The sequence below is a fragment of the Bos taurus genome, chromosome 5 (assembly GCF_002263795.3).
Source record: "Bos taurus isolate L1 Dominette 01449 registration number 42190680 breed Hereford chromosome 5, ARS-UCD2.0, whole genome shotgun sequence".
Taxonomy (NCBI): domain Eukaryota; kingdom Metazoa; phylum Chordata; class Mammalia; order Artiodactyla; family Bovidae; genus Bos; species Bos taurus.
The window spans coordinates 34,977,525-34,991,682 of NC_037332.1; the positions used below are offsets into that span (position 1 = coordinate 34,977,525).

The window sequence follows — 14,158 nt, forward strand, 5'->3', positions numbered from 1 at the left end:
GAGCTTGCCCAAACTCATGTGATCAAGTCAGTGATGCCATCCGACCATCTCATCCTCTGTCAGCCCCTTCTCCTCCCACCTTCAATCTTTCCCAGCATCAGGGTCTTTTCTAATGAGTCAGCTCTTCGCATCAGATGGCCAAAGTACTGGAGTTTCAGCTTTAGCATCAGACCTTTCAGTGAATATTCAGAGTTGATTCCTTTAGGATTGGTTGGTTTGATCTCCTTGCAGTCCAAGGGACTTGCATTTTCTCCAACACCACAGTTCAAAAGCATCAATTCTTTGGCACTGAGACATCTTTATGGTCCAATTCTCACATTCAAACATTACTACTGGAAAAACCATAGCCTTGACTAGACAGACTTTGTTGGCAAAGTAATGTCTCTGCTTTTGAATATGCTGTCTTGGTTGGTGATAGCTTTTCTTCCAAGGAGCAAGTGTCTTTTAATTTCATGGCTGCAGTCACCACCTGCAGTGATTTTGGAGTCCAAGAAAATAAAGTATGTCACTGTTTCCACTGTTTCCCCATCTATTTCCCATGAAATGATGGGACTGGATGCCATGATCTTCAAGTTTTGAGTGTTGTGCTTTAAGCCAACTTTTTCACTCTCCTCTTTCACTTTCATCGAGAGGCTCTTTAGTTCTTCTTCACTTTCTGCCATAAGGGTGGTGTCATCTGCATATCTGAGGTTATTGATATTTCTGCCTGTGATCGTGATTCCAGCTTGTGCTTCATCCAGCCCCACATTTTGCATGATGTACCCTGCATATAAGTTAAATAAGCAAGGTAACAATTTTTATAAAGCAAGGTAACAATATACAGCCTTGACGTACTCCTTTCTCTATTTTGAACCAGTCCGTTGTATCATATCTGGTTCTAACTGTTGCTTCTCCACCAGGAAGCTTATTAATTCTTATGTTCATCAGAGTAACTTACTGTTACCCTAAGGGTCTTAGGCAAATGTCTTGAATGTCAAAAAAGTCAAAAGTCTCTAGTTGTTGCTACTTCTTTTGTCCTGGAAAAATAATGAATAAACTTCTGATTACAGTTTGGGGTCTATAATATGCTTTATCTGTTCATAGCCATTGCCTTCTCTGGTCCCAAGGATACTAGATGCCACCAATATAGCATTCATTTACTCATGTGCAGCAATCTGACCCAAAGCTGTAAAGACTGCAATGGTTAAAAAGACTAGCCATGTTTATTTGTCATTATATCAAAATAAACAAAAACCAACCAGCCAACCACTGCAGAAGAATGACCTGATCACCTCTGTCTTAGGCTGTTAGCAATCATATTTTACGCTTGAGAAGAAGAAAAGACATGCTTGTTCTGAGCAAGGGGTGAGCTAAGAAATAAGGTCCTGGCAAAGCAATGTAGGAAAGAAGGGATAAGAAAGGTCAGGTATGATGTACCCACGTGATTCTTTCCAGGTCTCCCTGCTCTCAGCTGGCTTCTTTCCTCCTTTTATTTGCAGGGCATCTCCTAGTGGTTCAGACAGTAAAGAATCTGCCTGCAGTGCAGGAGACCCAGGTTTAATTCCCAGGACGGGAAGATCCCCTGGAGAAGGGAATGGCAACCAACTACAGTATTCTTGCCTGGGAAATCCCTGGACAGAGGAGCCTGCCAGGCTACAGTCCATGGGGGTCACAAAGAGTCTGACCCAACGGAGTGACTAACACTTTCACTACTCTCACTTTCCTTCAATGGAAGAGCCTTTGGGCCCTTTAACCAAATGCTTAACCAAAACAGGATAAAAATGTAACCAGCAAAATTACTCTACCAAAATCTGTGGATTCAACCAAACTCAGGTTAAAAAATATTAAAAGAAAATTCCAGAAAGTTCCAAAAAGCAAAGCTTGAATTTGCCATGTGCTAGCAACTGTTCACATGTTATGCAGATTGTATCCACAGCTACTGACAAGGCCTTTGCATTGTACTAGGTATTATAAGTAATCTAGAGATGATAAAAGGACATGGGAGGATGTGTATATGCTATATGCAAATACTATGCCATTATATCTAAGGGACTTGAGCATCCAAAGATTTTGGTATCCACAGGGGTCAAAGCCGTCCCCTGTGAATACCAAGGAACAACTGAAATTCCTTGGTAGGAAAACTTCTCTTAAGTAATCTCAGAATCCAATAAGGCATTGGACTTCTTGAACAGGATGCTTCGGGTACACGAAGGGTCACATGATGCCTGCTGCTGCTACTGCTAAGTCGCTTCAGTCGTGTCCGACTCTGTGCGACCCCATAGACGGCAGCCCACCAGGCTCCCCCGTCCCTGGGATTCTCCAGGCAAGAACACTGGAGTGGGTTGCCATTTCCTTCTCCAATGCATGAAAGTGAAAAGTGAAAGGGAAGTCGCTCAGTCATGTCCGACTCCTAGCGACCCCATGGACTGCAGCCTACCAGGCTCCTCCATCCATGGGATTTTCCAGGCAAGAGTACTGGAGTGGGGTGCCATTGCCTTCTCCCACATGATGCTTACATGGTGGAAAAAGAAGGGATGGGGACGGAGAGAACTTTGGGAGACAGCTACCTGGGTGACACTGCTCCATGGCATTTATGCCAGTTAGAGATAAGCAGCTGATCTCACAAAGCACCCTCCTGGAACCCTTGGCATCAGCACTTGGTGAGTCCAGGACTTGCTCCTCAACATGTGTCCAACCTCACAGTTCTCAAGTGTCTTTAAATAAAAAAAGTGAAAGTGTTAGTTGTTTCTCACTCTTTGCGACTCCATGAACTGTAGCCCACCAGACTCCTCCGTCCATGGAATTCTCCAGGCAAGAATACTGGAGTGGGTTACCATTCCCTTCTCCAGGGAATCTCCCTGACCCAGGGATTGAACCCAGGTCTCCTGTACTACAGGCAGATTCTTCACCATGTGAGCCACTAAATAAGTAAACAAAACGTTTCTGCAAATAAACTCTGCAAAACCCAAATTGGAAATCCTATTTTACAACAGAGGCCATCTACTCCTAGAGTTTAAAATGCAAATGTTAAATGATTTGCCCAACATCTGGATACAAAGCAATCAGATTGTTATCTTTGCTCAAACTCTTGTTTATGTATAATGATGCTAGAAACTTGCCTTACAACAAGTGATATTATCTGACTGTATCAGATTAAAAATTCTAGAGAATTTCCATACCCTCTATTCCTGCCCTGACAGGGTTGTTGTTTACTATGAGATGAGAGAGTATTCCAGCTTTATTGAGATTAATGGTCTCAACCTTTACAGAAAGTAGGACACAAAAAGCCTTATTGTCTAACAATGATAGTTGAGGAATTACATTATGAAAAGTAAACAATATCAAAACATGTAATTAAAGAGCAAGTGATACGTGAATATGGAAAACACATGTGGCTCTCTATAGTCCTTAAGACTAGCAAAACAAAGTAGTTAGTTAATTCCAAGAAGAACACAAAAGACAAAAACAAACTTTAATCATAGCAGAAAACTAAAATGAAAATACAGGATTTTCTGTTTTTCAGTAAACCTTGGATCTCTGCCCATAGCAAGTTATAGGGAAACAAAAATTTAGAAGCAAAAGCCTTTATGTAAATATTTAGATCCCATGAAATCTAGAACATAGTGAAAATTTATTTATATGCCATGTAGTTATAAATGAGGTATCAATATATTCTGGTGTTTTCCCTAACTGTAGCAGAGTCCAGGCAGATTCAAGGCATAAGAATTAGTGGAACATTTTTTTTTTCTTTAAACAATTGTGCAAAATTAGTGCAAAGGATAGCAGAGACTGGATTAATTCTTATTCCTTTTATTCAGGCCACCTCCTTGGCCCGAAAGAATACTTGACAGTGAGAAAATGCAAAGTACAAAGAAAAACGCCAAGAACTGCAGGTGTGGAGGGCTGAATGTGGAAGGTGGAAGATTAGTATTGTGAGAAGCAGGGACGGGAGTAACACGTTAGTCCCAGGGCTTACTTCCACTTTCACTACCAGGAGTAAGGATAAGTAAACACACGGATGTACAAGGGAGCCAAAGGGAAGTCAGTCAAGTCAATGGCATGTTATGGGGATTAGTCAACATGTTTCTGATGAGACATTCAAGAATGTGTGGGCTTCCCTAGTGACTCAGACGGTAGAAAAATGTGCCTGCAAGGCAGGAGACCCGGGTTTAATTCCTGGGTTGGGAAGAGCCCCTATGGAAGGGAATGCCTACCTCTTCCAATATTCTTGCCTGGAGAATTTCATGAACAGAGGAGCCTGGCAGGCAAACAGTCTGTGAGTTGCAAATCAAGTCGGACTTCACTGAGCGACTAACACTTTGACTTCCCTTTTCATGAACGTGTGAGGGGAAAGAAATGCAGTGGAAAAGTTACTCATTCAAGGAGGAGGTCTCTGTGACAACTACAACTCTGTTAGAGTCCAAGAACATCCCTTGTTAGTAACTCCATGACAATCAGGGGAAACTCGACTCAGGAGTGACCCAGAATGACATTTGTACAAACTACACTGTCTCCTTCTCCACTCAAACACACCATCAACTTCTGAAGGCCGGTGGCCAGTTCTTGTTCACCCTGAGTTCTCTGCTGCGTCTTCGCATTTAGCAGGAGCTCGGTTTGCTTTTCTCCTAGGAAAAAATACCTTTCTTTTTTTCCTGATGATAAAAGTAATATATACTCAGTAACAAAAAAATTCTGAAGATATAGAGAAGTATAAAGGAATAAAAGTCATATGTAATCCCATCTCCCAAAGAGGAGCCACGCTTGTCAATATTTTGGATCTCTCTCTCACACACATGCACATTCACTAAGAGAATACCATGCTATGCACACTGTTCTAAAAACACCCATCACAACCATTTTTTTAGCTTGATATAAAGCTCTACACCATCATGTTTAATAGCTGCAATACCATCTAAACAGTTCCTCCACTGATGAACATGTATAAGCTGCTTCCAATCTGTTGCTTTCATAAACTGCTGCAAGGAGCATCTTTGTACATATATATCTGTGTACATGTTCAATCACTATTTCCTTAGGCTAAATTCTACAAGATTTTAAGTTTTGGAAGTTTTTTGATATATATGTTGCCAAACCATCATCCAAAATATTTATAAAAATGAACACTTCCACCAGTAGAGTATGAAGTGCCTTTCCCTCACTGGATTTCATTCTTTCTCACTTTTCCCATGATAGTAAAAAAAAAAAAAAAAAAAAATTCATTTTCACCTTTTAATTAGAGAGCACTAACATTTTTGTGGGTACTGCCCAACTGAATTACTGCTTTTCTGAAATGTCAATTACTACTTTCAACTTGGGCTTCCTAGGTGGTGCAGCGGTAAAGAATCTGCCTGCCAATGCAGAAGACACAAGAAATGTGGGTTTGATCCCTGGGTTAGGAAGATCCCCTGGAGTAGGAAATGGCAACCCACTCCAGTATTCTTGCCTGGAAAATTCCATGGACAGAGGAGTGTGGTGGCCTAGAGTCCATGGGATTACAAAGAGTCACATGACTGAGTGCGTTGACATACACACACACACACACACACACATTCTTGACCTAACTGAACTATCTTATTATTTATAACACATTCTTGACCTAACTATCTTATTATTTAATCCCTTTCCAGTAGGTTATCTTGGTTTTTACTCATGAGATTCTAAAGACCACACTGTAAGTAAATGCTAATACAGAAGCAGACCATATAGTTACTTCCCAAAAGAAAAAGAGAGAAAGACTCTAGGGCGCTGTCCACCAACTCTGTCCTCAACAATGCTGATGTGTTTTCTGAAATGTAGACATTTAACTGGAATGTGTGAGAGTAGTTTGAGAAGGTCACTGCCCCCTGGACACACTTTCCATTACAGTTTATACGCCTCCTATGCAACTACCAAATATGAGGATATATTTTGACTCATATTTCTTTAGAATATAGAACTTACTGCTTATTTAGTTTACAAATGATTTCTGTTGCTGGTTAAAAACTGATGCACAAATTCTTAAAAACAAAAAAAAAAGACTTGCTATTTTATATTTGTAAATGGCTATAGTTTCCAAATAGTACAATTGACTACTTTCAGTCATTTCCCATCAGAAATATATGTAGTTCATTTATAAATAATATTAGATTTTGCCATGAAAATGCTGCTACTGCTGCCGTTTCTTTTTTTGTTGTTATATTGATAAAGGAACGTTCAATGCCGATAGCTCCCTAGTTTGGTCTATGTATTTTGCCTTTGTTTGCCTGTGTTAAAATAAACTCTGGAGTTCTATTATTAGAACATCACGTTTCAAACACAGGATGAGGGTGGAGGCATAATGCCTCAGGCATAACTGTGGTTCAATATTTCCCTCTAGCCTCTGCCAAGGAAGCAGTAGTTTTAGCAAACAGAGTTCCCTATGTTTTTAAATATTACATTCTTAAAATTTATGAACCAGGCTAGAGGAAATATGAAAATAGAACTATGACATGACATTTACAATAAAGCTTCCTTAAAAGGAGTTAAGCAACCAAAGCAGATAATAAGCTTTCCACAGTGGGAAGATGCTTATTAGTTTAGGAGCCTTCCCAGAGCGGAGGGACTCTGAGTTAACTTTTCCTTATACCCACAGTTGCAGTTGGGGTTGGGATTTGCGTTAGCACGATTTCAAACTTGTTTTGCTTTCCTGTTTCCCCACAGGCAGTCCACCATTTTTATAACTTTTGCTTAGCCATCCTTAAAGGTGATCTGCAGAAAACAAGAGGAAAAAAGAAAGGAAAAGGAAGAAAAGGAAAAGAAGAGGGAAAATGTGAAAAAGTCTGGAGTGGCTGTTTTCATACTTCCCCTTTTCCAGAAGAAGCCATCATCTGCTTGCACTGTTCTCATCCAGTAGTGGTAACATTAGAGAAAGGAATGTGGGTGAGATTAAGCTATAAGATATTCCCAATAAAGTCAGGAATGATAAAATGATGGATATGATGAAACAAGACAAGTGTGTGCAATAGGACATTTTTAAGAGAATGATTATCTTCCTGGAGGCTGACCTCTAATTTGATATCCCCTAAGTTTTACTATTCTATTATAGATTTAACAGCATTCCAATTATCTTAAACTTTTTTGAACCTACTAACATTTTCAGTTCATGTCACCTCTCAAGGAAGATTATGCAATAGATTTTCGATGCAGGCATGATGGCTGTCCTAAATGACATTTTTTGATCTTTAAGAAATAGCTCCCAATCTCATACTCTGGAATCAGAACAAAAATAATATTGCTATAACCAAATCCTTCATGACTTAATGGACTAGCACACTATCCCATCTACAATTTTAAGATCCTTCGACTTAACAATAATTTTAGCTTGACTTTATTACCATAGGTTTTCCACCGCTTACTCTCTAGTTACTCTTAATTAATCTGATTTCAATAGCATACTTAATTTCAGTTTTTGGAAAATTAAGTGGTTATGACTCAGAAATATTAACTGTTAGGCTAATTAATACACCAAATCCACAGTTGTGAACTGCCCCCTCTTTTCTCAGTAACGTGAATTGCATGGGACCTGGGTTACCACTGATATTTCATGCTTTTGAATGAAAGCCTATCTCATAAAATGTGAATATGATCTGAGAATAAACAGAAAAGGGAGTTTCAAGATACTGTTCTTCAGATTTTTGAGCTGAAGAAGATACATAAGGTGTAACTGAGGGCGTAAGTAAGGCAACAGGTGTTCATCTCACTAGGTTCACATGTAATTCTTCTGCAGACTCCCTCAAAATGACAACCCATCATTCCCAGAGAGCTCTTTATCTTCCACAGGAGATTCCCCTGCGCCGTCTAAGAACTGCCCTGAGTTATTTTTGGCTGCTTAGGGTTTGCAGCACAAGCGTCCTGTCTTCCACTATGACTCCCCTATTGGACTGTTATATCCCCATGTCATAACATGTGCCTTGGGCATAATCTTCTCAGACCATCTCTCTGGGAACCGATGTTTGCAACCTCATTCATAGCGAGAGGAAGAAAAACAAATCAGAGCATCTGGTGCCCAGCAAAGCAAGGACGGTGCCAACTCCTGTCAGCTGGTTAATGCTTTATAAAGATAGTATTTTTTCGGTTGTAACTCAAGACGCAGTTTACAAGAATGGCTGCTCTTCGTGGCATCAAAATGAGGATGCAGAGATGTTTCCAAAACAAAGTTAAAAAACCCAAGTGACTCATTTAAAACAATGGCACAAAAATCTATTAATTGACTACAAATAATAAATAACACCTTAAAAAATCCTCCTCCCAATCAGTTATTGGGAAGTCTTAAGAAATAAAGTGTTCTGAGGAAATGAGTATTCAGATGAACTTTACACCAATTAAAAGGTTACTTTAACCTTTTGTGCTCAAAATTTCCCCAAATGTAGTACATAACATTTCTGATCTTTAGAGAGGACACTGCACACAACTACTATTACTACTACTACATTATAAGTAAGGAGGTAAAAATGGAGAGAGAGCTTCAATTAAAAATAAAAAACATGGGTTGTGGTATCTGGCAGAGCTCGGTTCAAATCGCAACTCAACTATATACAGCTAGCTAGCTGTGTGCCTCTGTGTATATACTTTATCTCTTTAAACTGAATTTATTTACCTGTAAAAAGGGGGGAAATCATAGAAAGAAATTCAGGGTTCTTAGGAAGATTAAGTGAGATGTGCATGTAAAGCAACTACACAGAGCCCAGAACACAGTAAAAGCTCAATAAATGTGAGATCTTGGTGTTCTTTACTTAACATGAAATAGTTCTTTATTGACTACTTAATTGATTATGTTAAGTGCATTCACATACTTTACAGTCATTATGAACTTTCACCTGCATCTTGCTGTTTCTCTCTGCTACCACTCAGATTACAAAGTCTCTTCTTTTGTTATGAATTTACCAGTTTTTAATAGGTATTCCACTACTCCTTTATGATAGTGATATACTGCTATCATAGATATACTGCTTCTATCTGCTTTGGGCAACCAGATTAACCAAATTTGTTGACTTTCTTTGAAATGGCCGTGGTGCTTTGGTTTTGGATGTCAGAGGCTTTTTAGCTTTCTTCAGATTCTGAGTAAACTGTGACTGAAACAAAGGGATCCATCCCAGAAATGAATAAAATATGGTAGAGTTAACATATATTACTCCTCTTATCCCAATCTCTTTCAAAAGAGGTCCTATGATATCTGGCATCAAACAGAATGAAAATAGTAAGATTAATGAATTGTAAATAGAGACAGAGATGAAAAATAAAAAAAAAAGAAATTCCTCCATCTACAACAACATGGATGGACTGAAGAGAGCATCATGCTAAGTGAAATAAGTCAGACAGAAAAAGACTAACGCTGTATGCTATCACTTATATGTGGACTCTAAAAATAAAACAGGACCAAATTGCCAACATCCACTGGATCATAGAAAAAGCAAGAGAATTCCAGTAAAACATCTACGTCTGCTTTATTGACTATGCTAAAGCCTTTGACTGTGTGACTCACAACAAACTGTGGAAAATTCTTAAAGAGATGAGACTACTAGACCACCTTACCTGTCTACTGAGAAACCTGTAAGCAGGTCAAAAAACAACAGTTAGAACCAGATATGCAAAAACTGACTGATTCAAAATTGGGAAAGGAGTATGTTACGCTGTATATTGTCACCCATTTATTTAATTTATGAAGAGTACATCATGCAAAATGCTGGGCTGGATGTATCACAAGTTGGAATCAAGACTGCTGGGAGAGATATCAGCAACTTCAGATAGACAGATGATATCACCATACTGGCAGAAAGCAAAGAGGAACTAAAGAGCCTCTTGATGAGGGTGAAAAGAGGAAAGTGAAAAAGTTGGCTTAAAATTCAACATTCAAAAAACTAAGATCATCTCTATCTGGTCCCGTCACTTCACGGCAAATAAATGGGGAAACAATGGAAACAGTGGCAGATTGTATTTTCTTGGGGTCCAAAATCACTGCAGATGGTGACTGCAGCCATGAAGTTAAAAGACACTTGCTCCTTGGAAGAAAAGCTATGACAAACCTAGAGAGCATATTAAAAAGCAAAGACATCACTTTGCTAACAAAGGTTCATATAGTCAAAGAAACAATTTGATGCTTTCAAACTGTGGGGCTGGAGAAGACTATTGAGAGTCCCTCGGACAGCAAAGAGATCAAACCAGTTAATCCTAAAGGAAATCAACCCCGAATATTCATTGGAAGGACTGATAATGAAGCTGTAGCTCCAATCCTTTGGACACCTGACACATAGAGCTGACTCACTGGAAAAAAAATCCTGATGCTGGAAAAGATTGAGGGTAGAAAGAGAAAGGGGCAACAGAAGATGAGATAGTTGAGCAAACTCTGGGAAATAGTAAAGGACAGGGATGCCTGGCATGCTGCAGTCCATGGGGTCGCAAAGAGTCAGACACGACTTAACAATTGAACACAGCAGTGAATACGACAAAAAAAGAGAGTCACTCACAGAGAACAAACTAAATGGTTACCACAGGGGAGAAGGAAGGCAGGGAGGCAAGAAAGAGGTAGGGGATTAAGAGGTACAAACTACTATGTATAAAATAAACAAGCTACAAGGGAATACTGTAAACACAGGGAATATAGCCAGTATCTGTAAACGGAGTATAACCTTTAAAAATTATGAACACTGTGTTGCATACCTCTAATATATAATATTATATACATCAACTATACCTTAATATCGGAGAAGGCAATGGCACCCCACTCCAGTACTCTTGCCTGGAAAATCCCATGGACGGAGGAGCCTTGTAGGCTGTAGTCCATGGTCACTAAGAGTCGGGAACGACTGAGCGACTTCACTTTCACTTTTCACTTTCATACACTGGAGAAGGAAATGGCAACCCACTCCAGTATTCTTGCCTGGAGAATCCCAGGGACAGAGGAGCCTCGTGGGCTGCTGTCTATGGGGTCACACAGAGTCAGACACGACTGAGGCGACTTAGCAGCAGCAGCATACCTTAATAAAAAACAAATAAATAAATATAGATGGAGAATCAGGGCTATCGAACATAGGAGGAAGAAATGCTAACCACAGGAACAATTTTAATTGTTGTGATTTTAACAGGAGACTGGCACAAGGCCTCCTGGCAGCAGAGCAAGAAGGAAGTGTGTTCAGTGATACAGTCCTTGTTATCAGAAAAAAGGAAGCATTCTGATTTTTCAGGGAGGAGAAAGCTTCATGTATGATCTTACACAGAAACACCCACTTTTTATCCATTTTCCTAACAATGTCCTTGGCAAGGAACTGGGGTTATAAAATACAATATACTGGTAACCTTTTGACTTTTTTGTCCTTAGTTCTCATATTGCTTCTACTTTTGAAGCCATTAGTCTGCATTTCACTTAGTTTCATCTATTACCATCACCCTCGCCCATGCTCTTGACCTTCGCTAACTAGATGACAATGAATATCCCAATTCATCTCCTAGTATCCAGTTGTCTTGTCTGCCAATTCAATTTATACACTGTCACTATATGGATGTTCCTGAATCAACACATTCAAATCACAGATTCAAAAACCTTGTTACCTACAACGTCCTCTGGAGAAAGTGCAAACTTTTCAGATAGGTATTCAGATCTCTCCTAATCTGATTCATCTCACATTGTATTTATTGTCCCTCTCCATTCCTAACCCTCCAACCCAACCGTGCTTTCTCGTCAGACCTTGACTGTATCATGCTGCTTTCTGTCTCTCCTCCTCTGCTCACATGATTTCCCCTCTGGAAACCCCTTCCATGCTTCTTTCCACTGATCCAAATCCTAATTTTCCTCAAAGGTGTAGCTCAGTTCTTCTCTCACGAAGCCTATTTCTAACAACTGGCTTCATGTTTCTTTCTCCGGCACCAGACTACTGTCCATGCCAATGGATGTGGGTTCTGTGGACCTCTGGGGATTCCTGAAATCCTTTGAGGGGGCCCATGAGGTCACAAGCATTTTTATACAATACTAAAATGTTATTTCTTATTCTCATTGTGTTAACATCTACAATGACGGTACAAAAACCAGCACCGTAGCACATCTCAGTAGTGGCACCAAAGCGTGCAAGTCATCATCGTGCTCTTCACCACCAACTCACAGTCTGCAGGACAGACTCCCCTCTCACCCCTGTATTAGCCATCCTCCCTTCTCTCTCCCCACTGGTAACCACTTGTTTGTTCTCTATTTGTGAATCACTTCACTTAGGAATGTTCTTCATGAAGCTGAAACAATTACTAACTTTATGAAACCTTGACCCTTGAGTACCTGGGTTTTTAATATTCTGTAAAGAAATGGAGGTACTCAGAAAGCACTCCTGCTGTGCATCAAAGTATGATGGTGGTCTTCAGGAAAATTGCCGAGCAATTTTTGAGTTGTCGGTTTTTTCCACAGACCCTACTTTCACTTGACAGACAACTGACACAAAACGCAGTTATCAAGCTTAAGTGTTTGGCAGATATTTTCCCTAAAATGAACAAAGCGCAACTGTCATTTCAAGGAAAACAGCTGACAATATTTGTTGCTAATGATAAAATTCACGCTTTTGAGCAATTAACGTATTAGAATTTAAGACAACTTGTATTTGCCACTGGGAACTTGACAGGTTCCCAATATTTAATGGATTTTCTTATGAGATTGATGAAATGGAGATTGGAGATATTTTTTAAAATATTTTATATCATAAAATGGATATCATGAAATGGATCAAAATTTGTAAAAGTTAGTTAATTCAATGAACCAATATTTTCCAACTGCCCAATGCACAATAATAAAATCATGCTTGGATAAAGATTCAATCAAAATGCAAGACAGACTTCACCTCCCACCCCTATATTAGCCATCCTCCCTTCTCTCTCACCACTGGTAACAACTAGTTTGTACTCTCTATGAATCTGCTTCTTTTTCTTTTATTCACTAATTTGCTGTATTTTTTAGATTCCACACATAAGTAATATCATACAGTATTTGTCTTTGTCTGTCTGACTTACTTCACTTTAGCCAAATACCATCCAAGTCCATCCAGGTTGCTACTATGCCTTAGCAATTGTAATTAATGTTGCTGTAAACATCGGGGTGGATGCATCTTTTCAAATTAGTGTTTTTGTTGCTTTCAGGTCTATACCCAGGAATGGAATTGTTGGGTTATATAGTAACTTTTAGTTTTTTGACAAACCTCCATACTCTTTTCCACAGTGGCTGCTCCCACCAATAAGACAGGAGAGTTCCCTTTCTCATATCCTTCCCCACATTTGTATTCCTTTATTTTATTTTATTTTATTTTTTTTGATGACAGCCATTCTGACAGGTGTGAGGTGATTTCACTGAAGGTTTGATTTGATCCCTGATGAATAGTGATGTTGAGCATCTTTTTCTGTGCCTAGGCAGCTACTCGTAAACTAATGAAATTAGAACATTCTTTAACCCCCCACACAAAAATAACTCAATATGGACTAAAGACCTAAATGTAAGCCTGGATACTATCAAACTCCTAGAGGAAAATACAGTCAGAATACTCTATGAAGTAAGTTGCAGCAATATCTTTTTGGACCCATATTCTAAAGCAAAGGAAACAAAAGCAAAAATAAACAAATGAGGCTGAGTTACACTTAAAAGCTTTGCCAAGGACAACCTGCTGAACAGGAGAAGATGTTTGCAATTGATATGACTGATAAGGCATTAATAATCAATATATACAAACGCTCATACAACTCAACATCAAAAAACAAACAATCCAATTTAAAAAATGGGCAGAAGAAAAGAACAGGCATTTTTCCAAAGAGGTAATGCAGAAGGACAACAGGCATATAAGAGAGATGCAAGACAGGCTTTTAACACACAAAAGCTCACTGAAATGGTTTTGCATTCCATATTATATGCAATGTTTAAGAACTACTATTTATTGAATTTTAATGTGGCATCAAAGAAGAATATTGACATTGACCTAAAAAGGCTTTAAAATACTCTTTTCTACCTACCTATCTCTGTAAGGCTGCATCTATGTCATATACTTCAACCAAAACAACATATTGCAACTTTTAACTAAAGTTAAAAGCCTCAAATAGAAGAAACAGCTGTCTTCTCTTAAAGAGATCTGTAAAATATGCAAAATAATGCCACTCTTCTTGCTAATTTTTGTTTTAGAAAAGTCAATTTCATAAAATATTTTCA

The 14,158-nt window shown here is 39.0% G+C and overlaps 1 protein-coding gene across 3 annotated transcripts in view; it reads right to left on the bottom strand.

Moving 5' to 3' along the window:
• Positions 1-14,158, bottom strand: part of ANO6 (anoctamin 6) — a 234,919-nt gene that overhangs the window by 102,231 nt on the left and 118,530 nt on the right. The gene's annotated exons all lie outside the window — the stretch shown is intronic.